The sequence below is a fragment of the Haplochromis burtoni genome, unplaced genomic scaffold (genome assembly GCF_018398535.1).
Source record: "Haplochromis burtoni strain Fernald_Lab_line unplaced genomic scaffold, NCSU_Asbu1 Contig_680, whole genome shotgun sequence".
NCBI lineage: Eukaryota > Metazoa > Chordata > Actinopteri > Cichliformes > Cichlidae > Haplochromis > Haplochromis burtoni.
Window position 1 is genome coordinate 178194 of NW_024583041.1, and position 25414 is coordinate 203607.

At 39.0% G+C, this 25414-nt stretch overlaps 1 protein-coding gene across 4 annotated transcripts in view; it reads right to left on the reverse strand.

Moving 5' to 3' along the window:
• LOC102288977 (leucine-rich repeat and fibronectin type-III domain-containing protein 2) overlaps positions 1–21320 on the reverse strand; it is a 137955-nt gene extending 116635 nt beyond the window's left edge. For all 4 annotated transcript variants that reach the window (XM_005949751.3, XM_005949752.3, XM_005949750.3 and 1 more), the window contains exon 1: positions 20477–21320. The gene's annotated coding sequence lies outside the window, so the exon portion shown is untranslated. The remainder of the gene's footprint in view (positions 1–20476) is intronic.
• Positions 21321–25414: the final 4094 nt, after the last annotated feature.

The window sequence follows — 25414 nt, forward strand, 5'->3', positions numbered from 1 at the left end:
AAAGTGGTACCTGTTTTAATTTTCAGCAATGTTGTATTGCAGAGGACAAAAGGTTTCAAAACTGTGCAGGCCTTAAACCTCATGTGTGTTCTCCCTAGTGGTAGAAAATCCATAAAAATAAGGCTTTTTTTGAAAACACTGAATAAAATAAAAATGCTCCCTGAAAAAGACTAAAGTTAATTTTCAGTATTGAATATCACAAAAAATAAACTATGTACAAAGTGTCTTTGAATGGCACAGATGCAGAAATGTCTGCATGTAGCACAGAGCCTCAGGCTCAGTGTCTGAGTGTTTAAATGAGTCTCAAAGGCCTAAATGTGCACTTGAAGCCATTTATATTCTTGATTGGTTGATCGGCTGCTCACCACAAACAAGCATAAATCTTGGACTTTTAACTGGATTTTCATAAGTTTTACAGTTTGTCCTAATGATAAAAAACCTCCCTTATGGCCATTCATACGACACAAAGTAATTAAGCAATAACCAATTAACCTGTTGAACCCCAATGCCCCCTGTACCAGGCTCAATTGTCACGGACCCGGCTCTGGGGACTCGGGGTCCGTGGGCAGTGGGGATTGTGACTATTATTGTTATTGTTATTATTATTATTATTTGGTGTGTTGTCTGCACTGCCCCTGTGCACATCTGTATGTAGGCAGGTATGTGTGTGTGTTTTGCCTTTCTGCTGTGGCCAAGTTACAGGCACCTTCAGCCCTGAGGGCGTGGTCTAACTTGTGGGCTGGCCACACCCGAAGTCCTGGCCGCACACCTGCTCCTCATCTGGGCTCGTCGGGGGAGCTATTTAGATGAGCGATGGAGCTTCCACCGACGCGGGATTATTGCGTTTGACTACACGAGGAGTGTGGGACGAGAAGGAGCAGTGAGCACGGGGAGTGCAGAGACACTGGGGCAGAGAGCACTACACGGGGACTTTTGGGAAGAAGACACTACACGGGAGTCTGGGAAACTGGGGATTTATTGTTGTTTACTTCACCACCTTGTAAATAAACACTGTTGCACTGAAGAGTCCGGCGTTTGGGTCCTATTTCCCCATCTCCCCACGGTCTGCCAGCCAGACCGTGACATCAATAGGGAGAAGATCTGGTTTAACGGTATGTACCACCAGATCTGTTATATAAATATAGACATGTGTGGTATTCCACAGAAATGTCAAAATGTCAGCTAAAAGCCAATGAAACCATTTCAGCAACCACCAAACAGTTAAAATGAAGCAAATGATTAAAGAGCAGGTAAACAGATAGTGCAAAAAGTTGTAAATACAAAGCACGTATCCCTCTGTTCACATGGTGGCACATACACGGACATTCTGCCAAATTACAAAACGCTTAGCTATGTCCCTGTCATGAGATTTTGCAGTGAAGTATTCCCAGCTGGCATTGCCACTATTGTTCTAACTGTGCAACTATCAAAACCTTGCAAAACTCAGTTTGCTAGTAAAAGAGCTTAATCAATCAAAGCTCACACTGATTGCAGCTGAAATTTGTCTCCTAGTTTTTGGAGTTTTTTTTTTTTCCCTCTCATCCTTGATTGAGATTGGATGCACTTTGTCATTGGACACTTTGCAGTTAATCATCCTGCACTGAGCTGCGCTGGTCAAAAGGATCTTGGATCTTCTCTTTTTACAGACATCCACGGTTGCGTGAAGACATTCTGAATTTTGATGTGTGCGTCTGAGATTTGCACAGACAACCATAGAGAGAGGAAGCAATCGAAGTCAGGCAGGCACCCAAGTCAGTCAAGTCTTGTTATCCATGGGAAAAAAAATCAATGTTTTCCCTTCTTAGTGGGCTTGCTGCTCTGCACAGCTTTCACACACAACAGCAGAGTCTGAATATGTGGGGCCATGCTGACTGACATTTAAGGAGTCAGCTTAGCAAAGCTGTGTTTAAGTATTAATTAGAAGGGATGCCGTTTACTTTGAATGGAAACAATTAGCTGTTTTTGAGCACAGAATGAGTTGGGTCATAATTTCATGCCATTATATAAAACACTCTTACCTGATTATATTGGACCTACTCACTTGGGTTTTTGGTGTGCGGTAGTTTCCAATCTACAATTAAATTAAGATGTTAATGATATCACCATGTAACCATATGCACCTATCAGCTTGATTGTTTTCTGCACTGAAGCATATCAGCTACACCTGTGTTTCTCAATCTGTTTGATCATCAGAACCAATATTAAGCTGTTCTTTGTCTTTACTACTTAGCATCAATTTCAATAAATTGACACCGAGTATAAATTGGAGTTTTTGGATAGTCATACGATTGTTTTTAAAACTTTGAACAAATCATTTTATTACTGTACCTATAGCAGCACTTGTCTTAATAGGAGGGCCCATTTTGTTGTTTTAAGTGTAAACATCATACTGATTTTATTCTTATGCCATGTACAAAACATTATACCACATATACCAAACACCATGCAACAAAGGCAACTAGTTAAGAACATACAATTCCAATGGGTTGATTCGTTTTCTGAGATAAAGCTTCCAGAAGAAAAAAACAGCAATAGCAAAGCTGAGGTGTTTCCAGTAAACATAGATTTTTCTGTACTCAGAAGTGGAGCTGGAGGGGAAAAGAAGGATTGATTTTCTGCTTTTTGTGTCTTTAGTCTCTTTTAGCAGTGCTTTTTATGCAGAGGTGAGCTCGAGAAATATACAGATCGTGTATGTTGTTAAAACTACTTAAAAGTAAGGTGAAATACATTTTGCAACATGTCGTTTAAAGACATCAGGTCAAGACAAACATAACTTACACAATATCAGTATTTATTATGTTATGTTTATATCACGGTAATTTTATATCCTTATATGTGGAAATATATGTAGAAAGGTTTCTATTCTCTGCCATTAAATAAACAACTGCATACAATGACATGTTTGGTTTTCATGTAAGATGGGTTAGATAAATAAGCTTCATCTCCATATAGAAAACAATCTGCCACTGAATGATTTCAAGAAACATCCATCCATCCATCCGCTTCAGCTTATCCTTTTCAGGGTTGCGGGGGGTGCTGGAGCCTATCCCAGCTGTCATAGGGCGAGAGGCGGGGTACACCCTGGACAGGTCACCAGTCTGTCGCAGGGCTAACACAGAGACAGACAACCATTCGTGCTCACATTCACTCGTGCATTCACACCTATGGGCAATTTTGGATCAATCAATATCTCAAGAAACACTTCAGAGTAAAATAAAATCCATGAATGTGACAATATAGGACTATACAATCCTTTTTAGCTTTTGAATAAAGTTTTTACTATTCTTTTACTAATCTTCCTTTTATCTTTCTGTATTCCCACACACTGCATCCAACCAGTAAGATATACTTTTAGCCCACAGACTATAGGTATACAATTCTTACTCAAATCCCATGACTACCACATTTAAGCTTTTATGTAAGGTACAAAGTGACCTTTAACATTGTCCCCGATTACTTAAACTGACAAGGCTTCACCCTGAAAAATATATATTCTTAGATCCCCTTATGTTTCATACCGTATCTGTGGTTTACATTGAATCACTCCATATGAGAGTTTGATAAACTATGAATGCAAAAGGAAAGTCATGTTATTTAACATTATTTACAACCATGTATATCAAAGACTTTTTTGTGCACCTAAACATAAGAAACAACAGTAGAAACAAAATGAATGATGTTGTGTTTTGCTGCTCAAGTTTCAAAGTCCTGCACAAACATGCATAAAATGAGGAAGAACACAAAGAAATGCCTGGAAAGCTTGACTGGTGATGATAGGAAAACCTCCAAACATGGAGTGCTAAGTAGGATGTAGGCTACTGTATGTCAGGGATGGGCAACTCCAGGCCTTGAGGGCCAGTGTCCTGCAGGTTTTAGATATTACCCTGCATCAGCACACCTGAATCAAATGATTAGCTCATTACCAGGCCTCCGGAGAACTTCAGGACATGTTGAGGAGGTCATTTAGCCATTTAAATCAGCTGTGTTGGATCAAGGATACATCTAAAACCTGCAGGACACTGACCCTCGAGGCCTGGAGTTGCCCACTCCTGCCTGTATGTTGAGGTAGGTGTTTACCTAATGAGACACAGGTGGGGCACAAAAGGGCAGAGAACCAAGGCAGGAAGTAGGACTACGGGGTGATTGTGGCTCAAGAGTTGGGAGTTTGTCTTGTAATTGGAAGGTTGCCGATTCGAGCCCCGGCTTGGACAGTCTCGGTCATTATGTCCTTGGGCAAGACACTTCACCCGTTGACTACTGGTGGTGGTCAGAGGGCCCGGTGGCGCCAGTGTCCGGCAGCCTCGCCTCTGTCTGTGCGCCCCAGGGCGGCTGTGGCTACAATGTAGCTTGCCATCACCAGTGTGTGAATGGGTGGATGACTGATTATGTAAAGCGCTTTGGGGTCCTTAGGAACTAGAAAAGCACTATACAAATACAGGCCATTTGCCATTTAACACAAGGGTAAACAGGAAATGAAAACCAAATCATGTGTACTCTTCAATTTATCAAGTGCAGTTTTTTTAACATAAAAAAAAACTGAAGTAAATAACATTGTGTGGGATATCAAATAACTGACTCTGTTCTCTCAACTTTAGCAGCGCAAAGTAATGTTAGCGTCACCAGCTAAGTCAACAGAGTGGTGCTATGAGACAGCTGCAGTGCTTAAGGTAGAATTTCAAACAGTATAATTCAATTCAATTTGATGTATATGCTGCCAAATCGCAATAGCTGCCGCCAGGGGTTATATATTGTAAGGTAAAGACCCCACAATAATAATCAGTATAATGAGGGGATTACTTGTGAAAAAAACAAAAACAAGCAGGTGTGGTTGGGGATGGAACCAGAGTGATCCTTTATACTCGTAATCCTGTTACAGTATTTATTAATGCTGTTAATGTAATGTTTAGCTTAAACATATAGCATTAGCATTTAGAATATTGTATTATACTTTGATGAAATTAGCATGTTCAATATTCTTTCTCCTGTTTCCCTTTACAGATACTTGCTTCTTTTAAACACATCTCGAAATCTCCAGACAGCGAAGGAAGTGACCCTTTTTATTTACTTAGAATAACAGCAGACTTTCACAGTTTGGTTAACACATTTGCCTAATAGACACAAGATCCCTAGTTCAAGATCAGGAGGAGTCACCCTGGGAAGTGTTTGTCAGGAAGGGCATGGGGTGTAAAAAAACCCTTCTTTGTCAAAAGTGTATGCCAACCACACTGCAAGCTATTGCTAGCTACACACTATAATTTTGAAAAACAATGTTTGATTAAGAACTACCTTCAAGTAAGCCTGGATATTTCTACACACATAAAATATAACAACTCTTTATGTATTCATAGAGTGGAGTGATTGATTTAAGTTGGCATTTTATGTCTGAATAATAGGAATGTCTTTTTGTGATTTTATGCATACTTATTCACTGAGTTTTATGACCTTGGTTTGTACCTACTAATATAAGCTGTGCAAAGAGAATCTGCCTCATGCAAACATCACAAGATTCACACAAGCTACACATGAAAGTGTGTAGCTCATTTTTTGTGCTTTTATTCATATATATACAAGAAAAAGTGATTCAAGCTTTGACTAGTATTCTTGAAAAAGATTATTCGCTAGGCACCTGCCAAATGCCAGTCTTAAAGCATTTCCTTTCCATTTCTACTGTCACCAGTTAAATTCCATTAACATAAGTAATTGAACTCATTTTACCCCTGTGAAAACCCATTTGACTTCTAATCATAATCTGATTCCTAATTTTAGGCAGCAGGAGATCAGTGTCTTCTCTTTGTTTCACTAGCACTGCTGGACTTGTTCTCCTGAGTGTATGAACATATTTTTTCTGCATAGGGCCATTATCAGAGCTATAATGACAGGCCTGTTTCTCCTATCTTTAAATCATCACCAATATGTTATGTTTACACAACCACTTCACACTAATATACTTGGTGAAGTCTTCTGATGGTGTACCGTGCTCCAAGTTATGTAAAGCATTAAGACTGAAATGGTAATGCAATTTCAAAAGCAGTGGGGTTGTATTTCTTCATTTAAGGTATAATGTGTTTCTTGGTCCTTCAAGAAATAAATATTGCCTCAATACAGCTCATATAGCAGATTTTCCCCCAACAAACACTTTCTGCTAGTGAATAAACATAATGAAACAGTTGCAGCCCAATCTAAAAGGTCATTCTAACCATTCATAAATGCCAATGGCATTAAGCACGTTAAAGGGTATCAGAGCAGCCGCTGGGGGAGAGTAAGCGAAAGAAGGGGAGCTTTGACATAGCTGAACATCAGCCTTGTCTGAAGCCAAACTACCACAGTTATCAATTCAGGCCTAGGTACAAAGATGCAGTGTGTTTCTGAGGCCATGTCTGGGCAGAGCTGGCCCTATGTAGTGTTTATTAGTCAGTAACAGCTCTCTTTGCAATCTTGTCAGAGCCCAGAGGCAGGATGAAGCAGCAGAGGCCAGCTAAGGCTGTCAGCGCCACCGAAATCAAAGTACCTCCACAGTTTTATCACAGCACAATTGCCTGCCATGACACCGTCACCAATGTTGCTGTCTGAGTTTGCACGCCACTTTGAGCAAGATCTGATCTTTTAGTTGGAAAACACGAGGAAACATTTCTCTACTACTGGAAATATGATTTAGGTACTACTGGACAGTAAGCACTTTTTTTCTAGTATATATATATATATATATATATATATATATACTAGTGTGTGTGTGTGTGTGTGTGTGTATATATATATATATATATGAAAACAAATCGTCTCTCTGTGAACTAAAATAATATTAAAAATAATATAGTATAATAATATAATACTAAAAATGAAATACTTTCCCTAGAAAACATCTATAAACTGGTCCGAAAAAGACTGAAAGGATAAGAGCAACGTTGACCTGATAATGGTGACATGGAGATATATTTTTAAATTATCTAGAGAAATTGAAAAAGATCCACTGGGCTGTTTGTTCATAATACATAAATATCCAAATTCACATTTTTAATAAAGACGGAAAGGGAAACTAGAGTTTTTGCTCGCTGGCATTTCTCACTTCACAAAGCTATTCCAGATTTTATGAGTAAAGTCATTGTAGCTTCTTAGGTTTAGTCAGAGCTACTTAAAAAAGTACAGCTGTGTCTTCTTCACATGTTCTTTAGTTTCTTCTTTCTCAAGAAAACCTACATTTTAATGTCACATGTATTTGAAAATCAAATTTAAAAAAAGCTGTTGATTTGATTGGAGAGGAACCTTCAGTGATGATGCATGAGGCTTCTTCATCCTCAATAGAGGATGAAAAACCGATTAGACAGACTGGGATTGGTGCTTGCCTAAGATCAGCAGGTGCCTTGTTTGCAAGAAGTAGTCGACACCCCAGGACTGCCCCACATGCAGTGCATTGCAGAAAAGAGCATGCAGGCGAAAAATTGTTCCTCTAAAATGAGCTGCATGATGGATGGATTAAGTGACACTTTTTTTGTTTTGCCAGTATGGAAAATCTCAGTTTGTGAGCTATTGTTGCAGAGGACTAGCAATTTACTCAAGCAGAAGAATGAAGCAGCAGTTTTGGGGATAATTTGCCTTTTAGTGAAACTGAATCATGCGAACAAAGTAAAGCTCAGCTCAGGGTCAGCAGGACATTGTTCACTGATTATCTCCTGGTATGTTCATCAAGTTATTTCAGAGAGAACACTGTACAGTGCTTAAGGCTATTTTTTTTTAAAAAGAATCTCTGCAAAAGGATCATGTTGAGTGTGGAGAGCTGTATAATGAACGCCTCTACCTATAAAATCCTCATATTAAGAAAAAATGTAAAAAGAAAGTCTTTCACAGAAGTCAGAGAGAAAATGAGCATTTTCTTGCTCGCTTCTCATATTTCCTCCATTAGGTCTCAGGTGTATGTAACCACTGAATCACTGCACCCTCTGTTCAGACGGTCTAACAGAGTGACCAGTCTGTGCTTTCGTATGAGTCAGAAGAATCTCAAGCCTTCCTGTTGTTTCAGTACAGCTTTTAACACCCTCAGGCTCAGCAAGGAATACAAGCAGTCCTTCATTTCAACCCAACATATTCTCCCAAATGATGGTTTCACAGCGTGTTGGCTCAAAACTAAAAGTTAAAAAATGAAAACAAATCTAGAAGAATGAGGGTAAACAGAATTGAGCTTAACAGACTTTTATGGCCCGCTCTTCATGTTTTTTTGCTTGAGGCCAGCAGCTCAAAGCTGTATTAACCACTACTTCCAATGCATTGAGAAACCTGTTGTCAGTTACTATACAACTAAAACTCTTTGACGTCCTACTTCAGAAAACAGCAAATAGGTTCGGTTCAAGTTGGAGCTAAAACTGGGAAGGTCTGACCCATTTCACACAGTCTCAAGTCCAGTCAGTGTGTAAATGAATATGTTTTAAGAGAACATTTTCCTTCCTCTCCTTCTGAATAAAACAAGGTATAAAACTTTAATGTAGAGATGTAACCTTTTTTCAAAAAGGTCAGCACTTGCATTGGGATAATAAAAAGAAAATCTAACACGCTATAGTAGAGATTAATGAATGAACTCACTGGACCACTTTTTGCCATATCCATACTAAAGTGATATAACTAATATGTATGAAAGACTTTTGTATCTATGTTGATGTATCCATTAAGTGTTGCCTTCAATCGACTGTGTTGGACCATTATAACACTCATGGCACTCATTGGGTGTCATGAGTGTTAATAATGATTTGAGCACAAAATTTAGAACATTCAACTGATTAATTTTGAACTTCTCAGACAAATCAAACACTTAATTTAATGGAACTACCAGCTATGTAGGTAATGTTGGAATAATGTGACCGGGGGTAAGTGCATGCACAGCATTGTTCTGAAGGGTAAGTGCATCTTTAAGATAGCATGTAAGTCTATCCATTCAAGATAAGGCTGACACAATTGTCTACACCAGAGAGACTAAAACACATTAAAAGACTAATGTAGGAATCTATTAGGTCAATTGGACTTTTGGGCAGAAAAGACTCCTTTGTAATTTTTAAACTGTCCATTATGAGTCTTACACTTCTACAGATATTGTTATAACCAGTTTTCTCCTATGAAGTACACGATCTAAAGGAGAAGCTGATGCATTACCAGTTGTTCATCTAGCAGCCATAAACATAACTGTTATGAGGTAGGTTTAATCCAACTTTTTAGTGTTATTCATCATTTATTGTTTTAATGAATGTGTCCTCGGTGCAGGATTAAAATAAAATCCCATGGTCACTTGTCAGTCTGCTCTACCTGAGCAGTGACCTTTAGGAAGAGCTATAAAACACTCTGCAAGAGTCACTGACGTGAACATTACACCCAGGAGTTCAGTCAGCATATACGGACTTCTTGTGGCCACAACATGTCAGTAGATTAAATGCCAGTAAGACCTTAAGGCCACTCTTAAACTACTGCATTAAAACAGAATAATCACTGCTAAATATTCATCGGGTAACTATTTGTTCAAATAATTATTTTACCTTCTCCATCAGTTCGTCTGTGTGTGTGAGAGTAAGGGGTTCTTCCTGTCTTTTTGTATATCTATTCAGCACCCACTTCATACCAGGAACAAATTGAGGCTTTGCTGAGCCTGTTGACATCTAAAGGATAGCCTGCTGTGGGATTATACAGGCTCATCGCCTGAGGCTGTGTGGCTTTCCTCTGTGTTTGCTTCACCGGTAAAAGGCAGAGACATAATTCTAAGATATTGTTTGTTTCTTTTTTTCTTTTTATGGCACTGATCTTCTTTTGGTAGCAAAAACTTCAACGTCTCAATTACAATTCACAGCCACTACTTTAAACTGTGTATCCTGACTGATATGGCCCATAACCACAAGTTTATCAGGCTGGGACACAGTTGGCATTCACTATCACACATTCAGCTCCAGCAGTGAATTATGTTTTTGCTCTGATTTTATTTTTTACACTGTCAGTGAAACATGCTGTTTGTGTTGAAATTTGCAGAAGCACAAAATGATCACCCGAGGCCCAAGGCGCTACATTTTTTAGCACTCACCTAATTTTCCTTTTTTGGCGGTTTCCTCTTCATCCCAGGATATGCTTGCCAGCGGCTTATTATAACTAATTACGGCACAATTACACCACTTCATGTAATCATGTGGAACACAAGCCATGCAGTGCAACACATCTTAGTTACAGTTAAAGGGAAGAAGAAGGCAAGCTAAATGACTCCATTCATATTATAGAAACAATATCAGCTAGACTTGGTTAAACCAATGTTTGTTAGCACATCTATATATTATCATTGCTTAGAAACAGGACTAAATAAGAAAACAAGGGGCCAAATAAGGGACTTTGTTGTAACACCACTGCCTTGTCTCAACATGTCCTTAGGCAGCAGGACACTGGGTTATGGCAATATTGGGATGGGCTGTCTCCTAAGTTATCATTTATCTCACCCTAAAATTATCCTTTTCCTAACCCAGTCACTGAAAGTGAAAGTAAAAGCAGGAAAACCTAAAAGATTTAGTGAAAGAGAGAAAAGAAAGCGTAAACAAGTGCAGGGCACTGGTGGTTAAATGTTCCAGCCCCAAAAGATACCTTGTTTGTAACGCTGACGCAAAGGGGACATTTAATGAAATTGTATTATGTGAGGCAAGGTGGACATGAAAACTCCGAAGCTAGATAGCTAACAAATGTCTGTAAAAGAAAAGAATAAAAATGTAGTAATGGCAAAGTAAAAATCTTACCCTAAACCTAATTCAGATGCTGCGGTGAGACCTTAACAGTGAGATGCATATAAGAAAAAAAACCCCAAAAAACAAAACAATGAATGGAAGCAGAGTTAAATAGAACAGCTGTGTGAACATTACATCTGAGAGCATGGGGCATGTAACATAGCCCCTTTATCTCAGAGGCTAATCTTCTGCATTGTAGCCTGCTTTTAGAACTGCATTTAGAATGCATTATTTTTCACGTCAGTAAACACACTGAGTTTGAGGACTTTGAAGAAGAGATTACATAATGGTTGACTGCTGGGGTGACTGAAAAAGACAACTCTGTACTAAGCACAAATGTAACCAGCATGAAATTATTTTACTAAACGATTTGAATATGGATAATTTGTTTGCAACCCCATCTATATTACACTCTATCAAGATAAGTCCTGTCAAAGAAAACGGGGGGAAGTGTGCGTCAAACTCAATTTCCAGTGACAATCAATAAAATCAAACCACTCAGATGTGTGCTGTTGTAACACAGAGAGATTTATAAGGGGAAAAATATTTTACTGTCTGAAGCTTCACAATTCCTCTCAACTGAATGCCTAATAAACAAGCAAAGGAAAGGTTGGTGTTCAAAAGCAGCGCAGAGGGAACACTGTGTGCATACTGTAGGCTCATGCTGACTATGAGACGTAAACTCACTGCTGTGAGACAAGGACGGTGCTTTGCAAAGAACCCATCAAGAGAGCAATCATCGGGGAGGACCCGAAAGGAGCACGGCGAGATTAAAAGACCTGCTATCAATTTATCAAAGACGCCGCTGAGACGGAACTTCAACTTTAAGGCAGAATTGGGACATTTTCCACCTAATGACTGCAATTTATAACAGAGCATGGACAACTCTGAAACTAAAATCTTGAGAGCCAATTATAATAAACACTTAAAGTTGCATCCTTGTGAAGCGTACTTGTTGATGACGCTACCGACTGCACAAAATATGCTAATAACTCCTGAGAATTCCACTCAAACGAACACAAATGTATACCGCAGAGCTCAAGAATATGGTGTGGCACATGTCAAATGGGATTTAAGGTGCAGTAGAAAAGGAATGAAAAGATGTCAAGAAAACATGAAAAGAATAATGCTCCTTGTGTAACTTGGCTAACAACTTTGTTATAGAAAAACAAGCGGAGCAACAAATTTCTTGTCTTCTTCTTTCATTTACCACCTTGACAAACTCTGCAGCAGAGTAAAGATAGTTGCCTATGTGCAGTAGCATCTGACCTTTTTGGAGCCAGTCTGGGCGACTCTGGCTGTCTTACTGTGAATAATAAGTGGGCCTGCTCTCTCTTTGACCACAGACCTTCATCCAGACAGTGATTTCACACGTTTGCCAATGCCAATGACTCATTACTTCTGTCTTTTGTGTGTGTGAGTGTGTGTTTTTCGCACTCACTATTTCTTTATTTTGCTCAGGGGCTTAGGAAGATAAGCTGTTCCAGCCCCTCTCTAAATTACAGCTCCTTCACTGTAGCGACATCCCCAGCAGAGCCTGAATGTTATCACTCCACAGCGGCACGAGGAGCTCTCCATTTTAGATCTCTGGAGCTAAACAGTTTTTGTTGCTAACCTTGGGGCCCACTGCACATGAGCAAGTAAGAGGAGCAATCCTGATGGAGCTGCTGTCATGCTTTTGGTGATAACTTCAGCAGTGTCTGTGTTTTCTTGCAGTGCAGCAGGAAAAAAGTCAAGGAATTTGTAGGTGTAAATTTAACAAGCAGCATTCAAATAACACAAACACAGTTTTGTCAGCCTGTTTATACATTAATGATATATAGTGAGTTCGCTAAATAATGTATTGCTCACTCACAGGCTATGCTAACATTAATATTTACCGATAGACGGAGCATCTGAGCCAACAGCTCATGTGAGGTGGCACTAAGATCAGCTTTTATCTTGACCTTGTTCATCTAAACTACAGCTATGCTAAATTAAGTTGACCCTGGTGTAGGGGTATTTTTTATAGAAAACAAGTTGGGAAAAGGAGGGACATTTGTGACAATGCCACCAGCACAACCACAACTCTTACCATCAAGAAGCAAAATGTGTCTTGTATCAGGGATAATCACTTCTAATCGCCATGTTGGCAGACATGTTTGCCACCTTTCCCCTCTGAGGCTGTGATCCACAGAGTCTGTGAGCTGTAATTTACTGTAACAGGCAAGGGTACATTACACTTCGAGGTTGTTGATAGAAATCCATCTTACAGTCAGCTCTAGAGTGTGACTTGAAGGCACAGAAAGTAACAATATAAAGTCTTTAGAGCAACACTCGGCTTTCTTTTCCATTTTCCTTTCAGTTTTACGAACATCAAATATTCAGACATACTGTATTTGTAAAGAAAACAAAATAGCATATATCCCATAAAGCATATTTTTATCCTGTATGAGACACTGGAACCCACATGACTGCCTTTTACTTTCAGTCTATCAGCTCTACTGAACGCTGTGTGAGCAGCAAAAGGCTTAACTCACAGGCTTTTAAAATGTAAAAGTTAGTTGAAATCCTGTAGCTTGAGTGGGCTAGAACTGCTGACTGTGATGAATGAACCCACCATTAAATGATGGGCGCCACTGTATTCAAAAGTGCAGCAGTAACAACAACAGGGAATTCGTGTGGGAGGGGAGAAAAGGGTCACAGTGAAACTAAAATGCCAACTCTCAGTCTTTACAGTCCTACTGGGTCTGGAATCGAAACAAAGAGAAGAATGGGAAACATAAAAGAGCAGGGAGGGAGTGAGGTTATAAGATGAATTTACCTTTTGTAATCTGATGCAGTGTAATTTTTCCTAATGTATTTAAAGTGCTTAGTCGTGATAGCGAGAGTTTTAGTCATATCCCAGACGTGCTGTCATCCATACCAGTTCTATAATCATGTCACCAGAAAATACCCCACTTCCCACTGAATTGCTCTCGAGTTTCGCATCCGCAGTCTCTGCTATCTGTGTCCCTACGATCATATTGGTTAGTCAGCAGTGACATCTTAATGTTCCGACTTGTGTTTCACAAAGGAAGGGAGCCGTCGCCTGTGCAAGCTCCCTGAGGTTCTCTAAAAGCTCCACAATGGCTCTACCTTCCACAATATGTAGCTCACTTTGATATATACTCTAGAGTCAAGAGCTTCCAGCTGTGACCAGCAAGAAGAAGCCACATCAGAGTAGTGTTGTGGCCAACCCCCAATCCAGCGCAGTAAGGTGATATAGCAGATGCAATAGAATGGCTCTTTGAGAAAAGTTAAGCTGCTACCTAAAGGTGATGAAAGGTGTATGGCAGGCATTTCATCTTCAGACATCTCATATGTAGTAAGTCGTTGTTCTCCTGCAAATATCCACTAAAAACTTGTGCTAAAAATACTTCTCTCAATGGGAACTTAGCACTATGTAGATGTTTTACAGAATACTTTTTGGAAAGAGCTCCGTCATTGAAATAATGCATTAACGATCTGTCAGACAGTTCACAATGAAAAACCATGCCCACACTGCTTTATTTCATTTTTAGGATTTAACTTGCTTTTCCATATATTAAAAAACCCCTGAAACATTTCCCTAAAATCACTAGTCATTCCACCAGTCTCAGGTCTTAATGTCCGACCCTATGCTCTAAGGATAAGAGACACTTGGAGACTTGTCATATTTTAAAATTCCTTTGGCACCACCACTCTACATGAGTGAGATTAAAAAAAAAAAAAAACTCAACAAAAATGAGGAGGCCTTTTTACTGAATGTTAGTAACTCGGTAACCTCCAAACCTCCATCCTTCTTCATTAAGTGGCTTTACATGTATGTATGAGAACATACCGGATTCCAAGACCTCCAAAACCTCTGTGCTTTTACCCCCACAAAAACAAACAAAAAACTGCGGCTTATTCACCAGCAGTATTTTTTGATTGCTGCTTTTTGAAAATACCAGCACTTAGCATTAAGGTTGAGGAAAGATTGTGGCCTAGCAAGTAATATATAGTTAATTTATTAAATGTTAAGGTACTGTGATGGCTGCATGTACAGCTACACAGTGGTAATATCCACCATGTTAGTGTAGAGGCTTATACATTGCATTCACATTTGTCTTTAAATATAGGAATTAATTTACAGGACAATAAATGCCGGGTTTTGGCTTAGAATTAATTCACATATCCACATAACACTGCATTCTAAAATAAGTACGCACATTTTAGTTTACACTGTTATGTATAATTTAATCTTTGTTTTCTGAGTTACCTTAGTTGCAGCTGCTCCAGTCCCTTGATTGAGGACCCAAGAGGTGGAAAAGGGGCGGAGTGAGCCTTGATGGAAAGCTGCAAACTGGCTCATTCCATGACTCGGGACCATGTGGGGGAATTGGAGTTCATTATGTCATTAGTTAGGTTTTGTGTGTTTTACCCCTTTTTGTGGGCTTATCGGCCACTATTTAAGTTTCCTCTTCGTCTGGTTAAGTTAGGTCGGTTTGTTTGAGTTACCAGTATGGTTTGTTAACTTTGAGTAGAGGGCTGTTATTTTGACCTCTTTTATGGGCCCAAGATTTTGACTCTTTTTGCATGATTTAACCAATTATGTTTTTGGGTTAAATAAAAAAATCCTTTTTTGACTTTAACCTGTGCCTAAGTTTCCTTCGCTGCTCGGTCCATCACAGGTACTAAATCACTTGAGGAATAAAGTCACAGTGATTGCCTCAGTACATGAAGGACATACATAGTACATCCCTTTTTAGTACTTAAGCAGGAAGTAATGGTTTTGCTTTACAGAGAGTTTTCTTCTAGGCATTCAGGCCAGTTTAGATATAATGTAATGGTTTTGGAGAGAAGGACCCAAACACTGGACATTACAAACAAGTAAATCCAAAATCATCCAGGAAAACAAGGAAACAGCACTATGAAGTGAGCCGTAAAGCTTGATTCCTGCAATTTATAAGACAATCTGGTAGGTGGAAAGTGGAAACAGGGGAGTGTGTATACTGTTGTGATTGGCTGACTAAAGACAAGTGGAAAAGCAAAAAAAAAGGGAGGATGCACCATGGATAACAAAATAGACAGTGATCAGATAGTATTGATAGGAATCCAAAAACAGGACATAAAAAGCTTAATTGTCACAATTGGAACGTTTTTTAGATATTCTTCTTATAATTAGCAAATCGAGGATAATCTGTAAATTAAAGAAGGCAAAGTGTGGTTAACAGGTTCCTCAAGATAATTGAAACATCACCTCTGAGTGACCATAAGTCATATTCATAACTACTGTACTGTATATTGCTGTCAACATTAAGGTGTCTGTTGGGTTTATCTAGGCACACACCCCGCTCGAACAAAAGTCCAAACTGCACGACAAAACAAGACAAGACAGAGCTCTTTGTTGCACTCTAAATAAAGAAAGCACATTTTGTCAGCACAGACACAGATAAAGGAAATGTTAGAAGGTTGAAAATGAATCCTCTGACTGTCTGGCCTTTTCTTCATATTGATAGCCATATTAGGACACATAAAGGCAATGATTATATATCTATATATTTTAGCACAAATGACAATATAAAAAATATCAATTCAACAGTGTCTTTACATGGTCTTTTATTTAAATTGTGTGGTTCTCAAGGTGTGATGTAATGGACATAAAAGCAAAACTATATTCTACTGAGTTGGAAAAGGCCTCTGGGTTACTTCATTCAAGCTCTGCCGGTGGGAAGCTCCAGATGCCACACCTGAGACTTTGGAGGCAGTTGGTAAAACAACAGCAGACTTTTTTTTTAATGTTGAGAGCTACTAATTTCAATTTCTTCTCAAAACACTGATGTGTCATGTGTACCAAACTGAATTTAATAGTAGTTCGATAAAGGAAGCGATGGAAATAATGGTTGCAAGCAAAAGTGGGAAAGAAATCTGTTGGATTTTTTTCTTATTAATGGGTGGATATTTGTAGTTTGTGTCAAAAAAATGAAAAGAATCAGTGATGAAGGCATAGGACTCTACAGATGAAAACCACAATAACTTTTACATATGACAATGGGCCAATGGGCGTAATTTGTGGTGTCCATTATACAAACAACAAATCACAGCTGAACAAGTGTAAAGAAACCTTAAAACCTTCAATGGATATCAGTTCTTCACACATATTCCATCTAATCTAGAGAAGTTAGATAACATTTAAAGACCATTGTGTTCTGAGGTGAGCAAGCAAGAAGACAAACACGCAACGCCAGGAAAAAAATAAAGAAAGGAATTGCTGGAGCTATGTCTAGGGGCTCCACCCCAACAGCTGATGTCTCCAAACACTACATCAAGTGTCAGCTTCACTCTGCACATATGCTGCACTCCGGCAGCTGGGCTGTAGTCAACATGAATGCAAACAAAAGACCAACGCAGTGACAACAGTAGTGATGATTAAATTCATTAGGGAAATGTCTCCCTGTAATGCATGGCAATTTGAGGTGAAGAAAGCACATGAAAATGCCCTGCAGCTGCACTCTCTTCCTGAGTGCTACTTTTCTGTATATTCATTATTTTAGCAGAGATCAAACGTATCTGACTGCCTTTACACTCCTCCCAGCTTCAAGCTTAGATCCTTTTCTTTATTTCCTCAGCATTCTGTGCATCCATACATCTTTCTGCTGGTGAAGGTGAGCGAAGAAGCCATGAGGGAGAGTTTTCTTCACATAGCATACGAGATGCCACAGAGGGTTTAAGACTAAATCCCAAGTTATTTTCCACTTAATTTTTGAACTGCTATTGCCCTCCATAAAAGCTATTCCACAGACGCTAACAGGAATTGATCCCCTCTCTATTATTTCCCTGTGCCTTGCTTAATAAAAAAGTCCTCTAGTTGTCATTCCTCCTACATCTCTCTCATAATTTCCTTCACAAAACAACAACTTTCTAACGTTCTCTGTGAGCCTTCTGTGCACGTTGAGCTTCTCCCCACGGTAAAGCTGCCCTACTTCTGAGTGCGTCCTAAGCATCCATCTGCCATACTCGTAAATTGTGTTTCCCTGCGATTGCAGGTTATCTCATCTGTCAAAGCAGGCCTATCAATTTCACCAAGCAGTCTCGACAGAAGGCATTAGCCCTCCAGCGTCATTCTGGCATCAAGCATTGACAGACAATAAATGCTAGTGATATCAACATATCAGATGAGCACTGCTGACAGTTCTGTTGGGACTGTTAGCAATGAGCAGCTAAAGACACAAAAGCAATTCATGCTTTTGTTGTTTTCTGGCTACAAAGGCATGCATATCAGTTAAAGGAATGTAAAAAAGCTTCAAATTGCTAAACTTAAAGCAATAATTGAAGGCAAACAGCTATGCACCTTGTGCTGCATGTTAGCTGATAGCCAAGCATTAACAACACTGAAGGAATAATTTGAATTAAAGTTTTAAGATTAATGCCTTACAAATCCTGGATCCTACAGTTTCCAAAAAGGAATTCTAACACCTTTAGCAGAAACATTCCCATGTGTTTCAAACGCCGGGCCCTCTTCTGTAACACAGTTGCTCAACACTACACACTCACCACACCCAGTCTAAACCAAAAAAAGAACTAGTGACATCACAATTCCTGTAATGACGTCATTCTTCACGAGCCACATGAGAAAGTGTGTAACTGCTGAGGCTGAGTAGAGCCATTCACTCACAGATGCATTCAGGGTTAGAGCATCATATGAGTGTTTTCTGTTCCTTAAAGTGGGCGGGGCTTGGTTTGGAGTAGATAATTTATTCCTGAGTTAGAATCTACCACTGTTTAAATCAGAATCTATTCCTCTTTGTTTATTGTTACTGTCAGTGCAAACTGATTTAACCATGATTATTAATCCACACACATAAAGAATGTGAATTTCTGTTTTCAGTGTCATTGTACAGTAACTTTGACAAGGCATAGAGAAGTTTGTTTATTTGTTGTTGTTTTGTTTTTTCATTGTCATTTAGTATAAAGTACCAAATGACAATGAAAACACTATGACAACATAAATGAGGGCACTTGTTCAATGACCTCAATAGAGAATAGCAAACATAGCATTGAGACAGACATTTCTCTTGAGAGCCAGTGAATGATGGTGAGCAAGTCCAGGGGTATATCAGCCAAACAGACTCAGACTTCAAGTGAATAATATGCGCCTTCATAGGTTTTTGGTTTATAAAGAGTTATGACTTAGATATCAAATGAAATAATAGCTTCTGCCTATTATTTGGGATTTATTTCAAGTATGCACAGGGATTGCTTTTGATTTTCTTTCTTTCTTTTTTGTAAGAAAGGCTCTCTCTTCACCAGAGCAATCTTGATTTTTTATTTATTTATTTTTTAAATAAGCCAATGATTACATTGTGAGATAGTGATTTTCATAACCATCCATTTTCAGAACAATTTGATGTCCAAACATCGCCTCTATGCCACCACCAATACTAAATAAACAATCATAATAGATAGCTTTTCCAAATACTATTCTCTTTATCTAAACACAAGCACCTGGACAGTGCAATGACTGAAAAATGGTCATATTAGTCCTACATAAGCTATTCCTGCTCCATTCAGACACATTGCACATTTGGACAATGAGATGGACTGTAATAAATTAGGCCTACGTGGCTCTGGGAATAAACAGGGTGTGGCGCACCTGTCAATGAGTCATTTTGCATCAGAATATTGCTTGTTTTTGTTGTTGTTTTCTGAGTAAAGGCTGTTGGGTCTCTACAGTAGATGATTTCCTTTTGTTTTATTTTATTATTATTATTTTCTTTTTACAGAAACTTCCTCACTCTGTGTGCTGGAAAGAAATTCTCCATGGTGGGGACAGTCTGGGTTGGGGCGCAGCCATCGATGTCGATAAAATATCAGTACAAATCCCTCTGTGGAAAGGAAACGCTCCCTCCGGGCGCAGTTTGACTGCGCTGTCCGTGGTGCTGAAAAGACTTCAGCGGCCGCGGAACAGGTTCCACCTCCGGACACGGAGTTCGTACTCCGTCCCCGCAACTGCCAAGTAATCCACAAGAGGGTGGTGATTACAGTGGGTGGTGGCGTTGGAGCCTCATGGCGGCCATCCCTTAACCACACACACACACACTCCCGCATTTGCGTACCTGCCAAACCAATATTTTCATTTGCGATAACCAGCACATATCGGACATGCGATTAAAACCTTCTTTTATTCTCTCTCTCTCTCTCTTTCTAGCTCTCTCTCACTGTCTCTCTTTCTCTCACACACACACACACACACACACACACGCACACACACGCACACACACACACACACACACATTTGCAGACCAGCAAAAGGGGCACGTATATGCACACCAAGAATTAGCATGCATCGGACACAACTCCCCATCCTCTCAGCCTTATGTCCAAGCGCAGTGTTATTTTTCGACATAGGTACAATAAAGAAACGTAAAAATACATTAAAACACAGCGTAAAGCTCCGACGTTTCTCCGCCGATCAAGTTACTTTCTGAGAATACCTGTAATTGCCCAGAAGTGTGAGCCGCTCTTCACTGAATTAACACAACGCCTGCCTTAATTCCGCAAATACAATCGAATGATGTATCACTTGGGTTTAAATCCATCATCGGTGTATTAGAATTACACTAAAAGATGATTTGTAACCAATAGACGCAGAACATATACATAAAAGACAATGCAATAAAACTGTTAAGTGCATCTTCAATCCCCGTGTAGTGTAAGACAGGCAGAACTCTTGCACGAATCGGACATTTAAGGTTTCGACTTACCTTTAAGGGCAGGAAAGTATCCATTATGTGCCGCCGCGAGCTTTAAACGGTACACTCTTTTTTTTTTCCTGCTTCGAGTCTAAAGCCGCTCCCTTCCCATTCATGCACTAATTCCAGAAGAGGAACTGCAAAAGCAACTGCCCGACCAGCCGCATATCGCTTCTTCTCTCGCTCCTGACAATTTTTCCCCCCACCAGCAGATGCTCTGGAAAAACCTGCGCTTTTGCCGGGAGCCAAGCTGCGACACAGAGCTTCACAGCATTTTTTGTAGTTTTTCCCTTTAAGTAAAAATAACTAGCTCGCTGCTGTGTGGGCTCGTCTGCATATTTCCATGTGAGAGTGCAGCTACATGGCATAGGCGTTTGTCTATTTTTCCCCCCGCGGTGCAGTAATTACTAGTGTTCACGTCCTTGGAATCGGTTGCTTCTCTTTTGTACCTAAACACTTATCCAAGCAGAAAGAATGTCTCCTTTTAAAACGAAGTAAAGGCCGTAAGTCCAGAAGAAAACTTTCTTGTTTGTTTTCAGTGATTCGGAAGTTATTAGTTAGTCCAAGAGTGAGCAGATGGCGAGACGCGAAATCTGCGCCAGAAAGACTGCAATGGAGCGGCGGATAACCCTAGATGGCACAAACACCATGAAGTATCACGGAGCCCAATGGACAGGCGGTGGGTGGGGGAGAGGGGGGCAGAGACAGGCAGGTCACCCAGACGTGCAGTGCATGTATGCAAACACCCACTGTAGCGAGTTTGTAGCGATAATTGCGCGTAAATAGCCACTTTGGCACGGTCCACAGCAAGCACCGTTCTGTCTGCAGAGGATTAACGATCACGGATTAGCGTGTGCTTAGGGCTCACTGCAACAAAGTAGCCTATCAGGGCTGTGAGCGAGCCTGGTTCTGTAGCATGTTGCAATCTGTATGAGTATGTGGGCATTTTTCCTGTGCATTACCCTACCTGCAGAAGCTCTTAAATGCTTGCAGGTTGCATTCTCTTTGACCTTCAAAGACCAGCAGAACTCTTTAAACAATTAACAGATATTACACAAAAAGTGAAGAAGGGAATGAACTGGTAGATTTACTGTGGTCACAGAAAATACATGAATTAATATTTAGAATAATCAGTGTTTCCCCATTAACTGAACTGTGGAACTGTTCTCTCAGACCTTTTTATTCTTAAGTTTCTCGTGTTGCTTTTTCCTGATGTCCTTTTTGGTATGGCTTCATCTATCACTATGGCCATCTTCCTCTGCTTGTCTACCAATAGCATCTCTGGTTAGTTAACTCAGGCCAGAAAACATCATAGCAATCTTCTATTGTCCAATTTTTGTGAGACTGCATACATTTTAGCCTTGTGTCCCTGTTCTTATGTGACAGTGGCACCAATTGTGGTCTTCTACTGCTGCAGCCCATCTGTTTCAAGGTTCTATGTGTTCTGTGTTCAGGAAAGCTCTTCTGCTTTTTTTTAGCAGTAAGTGCTTGTTTGAGTTACTGTTGCAGTCTTAGTCACCTAAAACACCTTTCTTCCTTATTCTGATGCTCCGTTTGAACTAATTCTATGTGTGCATATCCACCAAGTTGCTCCCACGTAATTGGATAATATGATATTTGTGTTAATGAACAGTTGAGTAAAGATCAAAACAATAAGCTCATTAGCTTTTAGGACTGTAAGGTGCGTAAGGTGTGCCTTCCCCGGGTGGTTCCTCTGGTTACAAAAGACTTAGATAAGAGACAGTCAGATTAATACGTGTGTCAGAATATTTTAGTTTGGAATAATCCATTTTCCTTTTACTGTGAAAATACTGAAATGAAATACAGCAGTGAGGAGGTGACATATTATTCATCATACTTCTGTTTTTTTCTCAATCTATTCATAGATAAAGAAATGCTCAGTATTTAATTCTATATGCATCTGACTCTGAAAACATCTGACCTGTTAGAACTTACATCAATTAACTATTTGAATTTAAAAAGGGTTATTTTTCATAATATCCATAAAAGTAATTAAGTATGAGAGTGATTAAACAACATAAAATATGTTTTGAGCTGTTAAAGAGCCGCAGGACTCCAATCACAACGTTAGGATTAAAGGGATTTATTATTTCAGCACCTAAACTATATTCTGATGCCTAATGTGGAAAATGATTTTGGTCCAGCACATGGGGAAAATTGCTGCATTGGAGCTTAGTGACGGGAACATTTGTTTTTTATTCCAGGTGTAGTATTGCACACTTTTTAAATCAGTTGTTCTTCATAAGCCTCAAAATAGCTCACAGCCAAATCACAAATAATGAAAAGTGAAAGTGTGCAAGTGCATATTTCTTTGCATATATTCACTACATCAATAGGATATTTTTTTCACGTTAACTCAGTTCAATTCAATTCAGTGTTATTTATATAGTTCCAAATAACAAAAGCATTCACTTCAAGGTGCTTTATATTCTAAGGCAAAGACTCTACAATAATACAGAGAAACCTCAACAATCAAACCCTTATGAGCAAGCATTTTGGTGACAGTGGGAAGTAAAAGCCCCCAGCAGCCTAAGTCTATTGCAACATAACTAAGGGTGGACTCAGGGTCACCTGATCTAACCGTGACTATAAGCTTTGTCAAAAAGGAAAGTCCTAAGTCTAAGCTTAAAAGTAGAGAGAATTTCTGTCTCCCAAATCCAAGCTGGGAGATGATTCCACAGAAGAGCATGAAAGCTGAACGCGCTGCCTCCCATAGTACTTTTAAATATCTTAGGAATCACAAGTATGCCGACAGTCTGAGAGCAAAGTGCTCTATTGAGATGATATGGTACTATGAGGCCTGATTATTCAGGACCTTCCATGTGAGGAAAAGGATTTTAAATTAAATTCTGCATTTAACTTGCACTCAGTGAAAAGAAACCAATGTAGGTTTCTATGGCAATTTGATAATAACTTAAGACGTTTGGATCTTTTACTTCAGTGTAAGCGTGTAAAACATATAACTCACATGCCAGATGGTCAAAGTTAGTCCAAAAGTGAGCTTATGCTATTCTAACTAAAATTTAATAAATAATCCCAAATGAATTATCTCTTTATTTTGATAACAACAACAGCAATGCTTTTTTTTTAACAGTGAGCAACAAAATATGCAAAACCTGAAAAAATCTTGCTGAAATTACTTTAATTTTTTCTCAGGGATGTTTCCCACTTTTAGACTAGTTGTATTTCTTTACAGTTAAATAATTAGGATAAAAAAATAATTCAATTATTATTGTTGTGCAGTACACTGGTCTGGCCCACCTGAGATCCAGTTGGGTTGTATGTAAGCCATAATCTAAATATTGTTACACCACTGATTCTGTTCATTGTACAAAGACTTCTATAGCTGGCAGTGACAGCATATTTTTATATTAATCACCAACACAAATTAATTACATATATAGTGAATCAAAGTCTTTTAAAAAATAGTGTTCAAATGAAAATATTATGACCAGACTTGCAGCATTATGTTGAACACAAACATATTTATCTGTCTTGACAAGAAATTTATGTTTTTTTTACCAAACTATTTTCTAGTATAAACATTTGTCATACACTCATGAGTGCTAACACAAGCATTCAGTTGAAGAGATGATGGTCATGTGACAGTTAATTTGTGTTAGGTGCATGCAAAGCTTTCATGTTACTTCATAGCACTAAAGTTTTGTGTAAAGGATTGTTCCTTTATAGCGAGTGTAATGCTTACTTACATTAGGTTAATTACTTTTTTTGTATCCACTGAATTGTTTTTGTATCCACCTCGGGAATGTCTGGAGGAGGCACAAAAATATGTTCACTAATCCATTAAATCCACAAAGGATCAATAGTTCAAGCTCTTTCAGAGTAAAACAAACATTATAGTATTACCTATTACATCCAAACTACATTTTAAAAACATGAAAGTAAATCCTGTTTTTCATAACCAGGTATTAGCTGCCGCGCTAGCAAACTGAAGCGAAACCATATTCAGTCAGACATACTTAAAGTTAATGAAATGAAATGAAATCCTTTGGTATTCAGCAGTTTGAAATAGTGCTTTCAAGGCTTTTGATGAGTCTATTTTCAGACAGTGTAATTAAGCTTGATCTTTTAGTACCATTGATTTATTTCTTGATGCTTAAAGGAGGTCAGAAAAACAAGTGGTGCCATGAATGGAAGGTTGTCAAACATGGTAAGGCAGTTTGTTTGCTAAATAATTCATGGTCAAGGTGCCAAAGCTTTGCAATATGAACATCATGCAATACAATTCTTAACATTTCTTGACGTAATCATCAAAACAAAATGATTGCATATAAACACCATTTCCTGGACTGAATATGGTCTTTTTCTACACAAATCAGATTTGTTCTGATCTTCAGAACCAGCAACCTTTTCACGTGTTGTTAACTCCAGCTAATTATCTACAAGTTAGCAGGTTTTTTTCTCCTCCAGTGTTCCTGAGCAGAAAAGATTCTCTGGCAGCTGTCTCGTAGCTGCTAGTCTCTGTAGGTGGAAGTCTCCTCCTCCCCCCTCTCATCCTTTTCTTTTGCCTTCTCTCTGTTTTTTATCGATGCAGACGGTGGGGGACATAGCTGCTGTGCCTCTCTTGCCCACTGTGCTATTGATCTGTGTTTATATCCCTCTTTTGAGATCCACTTAAAACAACATTCTGATGGCAAAAATATCCAATTATACCAATTAGTTAAAATACTCATAAAATGATTCTTTTTAAAAGACAGAGATGTGACTGTATGTCATCTGGAACTGTGTAGATATAATTTAAACAGTGACTTCTTCACTTATTGTAATTTCTTATTGCAGGAACACAGTGTACAAATAATTTAAGTCAATAGAACACACGCAGTATTTCAAACCATGGTTCTCATTTCACGATATTTTATGGCACCAGTGAAAAGGCTAATAAACTACACTGTCTCTTATTTCATCCTG